We start from the raw sequence: 4888 nt of genomic DNA, 5'->3' as shown, positions 1-4888 counted from the left end.
TTACTCTATTTAAATTTCAAGCATGGCAATGCATTTCTACTTTTAAAATACTACATCTTGTCAATGCCATTTTTTTTTTGAATATGCAAGTGTTCATGTGTTCTAATGAATCAAGCTTGGAAAACTTACGTTCGATGCATACTTTCCTAATAATGTAGTACTTCTGACTGATAAGCATGCATTTGGATTGGTAATTATGTTCATGTAGTACATCGTCGGGGATATGTGAGGTGCATGCTGGCGCCTGTTCCGCAACTCCTCCGACATAACAGTTATGCTACGTGCTAACGCGATTATCAAGTGCACATGTCCTCTATGGACTAGAACTTGTTTCCACTTGAACGTTCTTCATAGTTTCCGGCCTTATTTGTTTAGCTATGGTCTTGCATCTATGTTAAATTCGTTTGCATGCTACGGCCATACCTAGCTTGCCTGGACACGGCTTACCAGGGTTATGATTATTATAATTGATGATGATTATGGCATATGAATGAACGACCACACTACACTGCTATATAAGATTTCAACACTTTTATGTGTCACAATTATGTTTTATTGTTTTTCTATCTAGAAGCTACAATCAAGTGTAAATTGTGACTGATCTAAATTGTCGCGGGATGGTTAAGTGCTCAAGTTACTACTAGAAAAGGTACGCGAGCTGATTATCATCTGCCATGACTTCGACTGGAAAATTAGCAAAACGTGGTTTCTGCATAGCGGCTCCACTAATGGCTCACTTGTGGCACAATGGAGATTTTCCCAAGACATGGAAATATATTCCTGGATTCGGCAAAGTTATCTTGGGCTAAATCTTTAATATATGCCATATAGCCAATATACATGTCATGTTGTTCTTGAGATAGAGGTCAATTTCCTTTTTTTTACTGTAATTAACCTCTATTGTTTTTCTGATAAGCACATGCTGAATTATTATAATTGTAGATATTTCTTGTGTTACAAGTTGTTGGATCAATGTTGATGCTCCTACACCACTTTCCATTTACATGTTCAGCAGCTGCCTCTAAACGCACTTGCATTTGAAAGCTGACGCAAAGGGGGAAGAGTAGTTGGCAGCGAGGTTGTTTTATCTGGCCAAGACCACGAGAAAACATAGTAAATGTTAAGGCGTCTCAAATACTTATGAGACAGTTGTTGGCAGACTTTTCCATATAGGATTTGCACGATGTGTATAGAAGAAATGAGGAGACATAACAAGGTTGTATTTGGACGAACCAATAACCTATGCACAAGCTCCCATGTAGATTTGAGATAGTAACCTTGTACATTCTCTCATCACACACTATATAAACTAGATGCACTCTATTGGAGTACTTGTACGTTTTTAGTTGGTGAGATGCTAAATTTACCAACAAACATATTATTGGAGATGCTCTGATCCCTCTCTCAATTTTGTCTTGGATGAATATAAAGCCGGCATGAGTGTCATTTATTTTGTTTCATCATGTCGTCTTTATTTTTAGAAAACACAATGTATATATTCAAATTTGAGGTGACTAAGAGAGCATACATAATTCAAGTAAATATTGCCTTTGAAAGAAAATGTGACATAAACAATGCATCTTAAATTATACACCTTAAACCTAAGAATAACTCAGCGAGAAAAATGATTTGCTTTTCGCAAAGACGTGCATTGCACGTGCACGTTTACTAGTGTTTAGAAAAACACGACAAGCCGGACGCAAGGACAGAAAATGGATCGACGCGTTGGACGTATTGCCGACCCAAACACAAAAGGGCGCGGACGCTGGACGGGCAACCAATCCAAATAAACAAAAAACGGATAAAGCATTCATGTGTTTGAGTCCCCACGTTGGAGTTGCTCTTAGAGTTGGGGATTTGATCCACGAGAGAGGATTGGGAAAAGTATACTTTCCTCATTTCGATGGAGCAGGCCGAAACTGAGGCCCAGAAAAACCTCAGCCCAAGTTTCCTCTCATAGACCAGAGCAGCTCGTCCAGAAACCTATCTTTATTCACCTCAAAAAAAAAAAAAAACCTATCTTTATTCCATCTGAAAAGGTTGCGGCGGCTGCGCTCGGCGGGCCGGCGGCTGCTTCGCCGCAACCCGGAGGCAGCGACGAGCAAGGCGGCGACCAGGGCTCCAGGCAGGAAGCTGCAACCGGCGACTACAGCCTTCTACAGTTGGTCTTCTCACCCGATAAATCAATCCCGGATCCCTTTCCATCTTCACTGTGCGGCCACGCTCCTCCGCCGATCTGATCCGCCGCCGCTTCTTCCCCTCGCCGACGCTCGCTCATCCTCTGCAGCAGGAAGGTTCCAACTCCCAGGCAAGTTCCGCTCTGTCCGTTAGCAGATTCAGTAGCTGGTCTGTACTCTGTGCGTTTGCTGATTCAGTATGGATGTTGGCTTGTTTATGGCTGATGAAAATCCCTTCTTTTTCTGCTTAAAATCCCCTGTTTCTGAGACAGATTCTAATCCCTGCTAGTAGATGCCTTCTCCCGCGATCTAAACTCTGCAACCAACCCTTATGCGCGTCCCTGCACCTAGCATACGCTTCATCCGGTACTAATTTTTGGGTCCTTGCATTGTATATCCGATCCGGACCAGAGGCGAGGGATCAAATCAAATACTGCAAACAAGAACCATCGTCCGTGTACGTGATCGACTGAGCAAGCAAGCAATTGAGCTGGTAGCAGCCGGCCATGGCGTCCACGCCTTTGAACAAGACGGCGTCGACGCACAGGTCGGCGTTAGTCCGAGGCACGCACCGGTTTCACATCGTCGGTTACAGCGAGCAGAAGGCTCTCGCCGGCGTGAGCGGGAGAAACTCCTCCATCATCAGGTCCGGCGACTTCGAGGCCGGAGAATGCACCTGGGCCCTCAGTTGTTGCTTCAAGAAACAAGGACTGGCGTCCATCTCCCTGGAGCTGGTCAGCGGCAAGTACGCCGCCACTGCCATGGTGAGCTTGAGGATCGACGACCCGCTTCACCGGTGGCCTGCCGCAGTATGGCGAAGCCCGGACACCAACACCTTCCCCGCTTTGCCAGCAACAACAAGTGAAAGCAGGAGTTGGAAGCTGTCGGTCCCCGAGGCGTTCATCCATGGACAGGAGGAGCGCTGCGTGGTAGATGACCGCCTCACCATCCTCTGCATTGTCGATGTCCTCCGGGTGGACCCCACACCAGCAAGGACCAGGAACTGCTTCATCTCCGTGGTGCCACCGCCAACCATCTCCGGCGATCTGCTCATGCTTCTTTCTGCGTCGCTGTCTAAATTGGAGTCCGCGAAGCCCTGCATGAGGCCGGACGTGACGTTCATCGTGGAGCAGATCGAGATCCATGCGCACAAGCTTGTCCTCTCCGTGCGGTCGCCCGTTTTTGAGGCGGATTTCCGATGGCACATGGATAAGAGCTGCATAATCAGGGTCGTCCACGACATGAGTACCTCCACTTTCAGGGCCATGCTCCGCTTCATCTACACAGACGAGCTGCCCATCAAACCAACCAACAACGGCATCATACTAACAAGTGAAGATAAATATGCGGCAAGGCGCTACGAGGCCATGGTGTGCGACCTGATGATAGCCGCCGATCAGTATGAACGTGCTGGCTGAGGGCATGGACGATATGTCTGTCATACCTACACTGATGATGGTGCATGGTAGGTACCGTTGTTGGCAGCTTGAGAATTCATGCATCAAATACGTAGCGTCCCATCCTAATGTTTACAGCGCCCTGAAGGCGACCGAGGAGTATAACGAGATCAAGAATAGTTGCTGCTCTTTCCTGCTCGAGGTCATCGACAAAATAGACATGATTATGGCTCCAAACTCAAGCTCCGACAATCTCCAGTCCCACAAAAGAAAGCGAGATGATTGCTTGTCAGCGGTGGTAGTCCATGGTACGCACAAGTTTACAATCCCGTACTTTTGGGTTGTCCAGAGGAGCCTGCTTGCTGTGGGCAAAAATACAATTCGTTCTGGCATTTTCCTGGTTGACGGTTACAGCTGGAGGCTATGGGTACGGCGGTTATACCCTTCCAGTTCTTTGGCATTCGTTGTGTATCTCTGTTTGGTGAGTTGTTTTGAAACTGCCCATGTCACTACGTCAATTAGCTTCAAGATAGATGACCCTAGTGGCAGGTCGTTGCCGCCGATAACAATGGTAGAAGAAATTTTTACCAAGGCAGAAAACTTCAGGGGTGCAGAGTTCACCCTCAAGAAATCTACCAAATTCTCACATGATGACTCCCTCACTGTACACTGCCATCTCACTGTCACCAAGGAGGCTGCTTGCACTAGTTCTAGCACCATCACCGCTGGTGCCGGAGCCACGGTCGTTGTGCCTCAATCCGACATTGGTTTGCACCTTGAGCAGTTGTTGGTAAGTGGGCAAAGCACCGATGTGAGGTTCCTAGTTGAGGAGTGCGACATCCGTGCTCATGGGTTGGTGATAGCGTCTCGATCACCGGTCCTATACCAAGTGGTTGAAGCGGCGGCGGCCAAGGAGGACGATCATCATATCGTACGGGTCAACAACATGAAGGCAGCGGTCTTCAGGTCTGTTCTCCACTTCATCTACACCGACAAGCTACCCTGTACAGATAACCCAGTCCTTGCTGTTGAAGACATGCTCGTGGCAGCCTGCCGATTCCGTCTCGAGAGGTTGAAGATTGCGTGCGAGAACTTTTTGGCCGAGCACATCTCGAATAAGAATGCATTGACCACGTTGGAACTGGCGCAGCATCACAACTGCTTGGAGCTAGAAGATTACTGCGTCAAGTTCATCTCGACATGACCAAACTGTGATGAGAAAGTGTAGTTTGGGCTGAATAAAATCTGTATGATTTTTGGTCAACTCTATTACATACATTGACTGATTAGTTTGTTATCTAAGTAGTTCTCTTC

At 47.0% G+C, this 4888-nt stretch overlaps 1 pseudogene; it reads left to right on the top strand.

Moving 5' to 3' along the window:
* Positions 1-2009: 2009 nt before the first annotated feature.
* Positions 2010-4888, top strand: LOC119274794 (annotated as a pseudogene).

The sequence above is a fragment of the Triticum dicoccoides genome, chromosome 3B (assembly GCF_002162155.2).
Source record: "Triticum dicoccoides isolate Atlit2015 ecotype Zavitan chromosome 3B, WEW_v2.0, whole genome shotgun sequence".
In the NCBI taxonomy this organism is placed as follows: domain Eukaryota; kingdom Viridiplantae; phylum Streptophyta; class Magnoliopsida; order Poales; family Poaceae; genus Triticum; species Triticum dicoccoides.
Note: the sequence above shows the minus strand (reverse complement) of the source record. Positions and strands in the feature narration are given on the sequence as shown.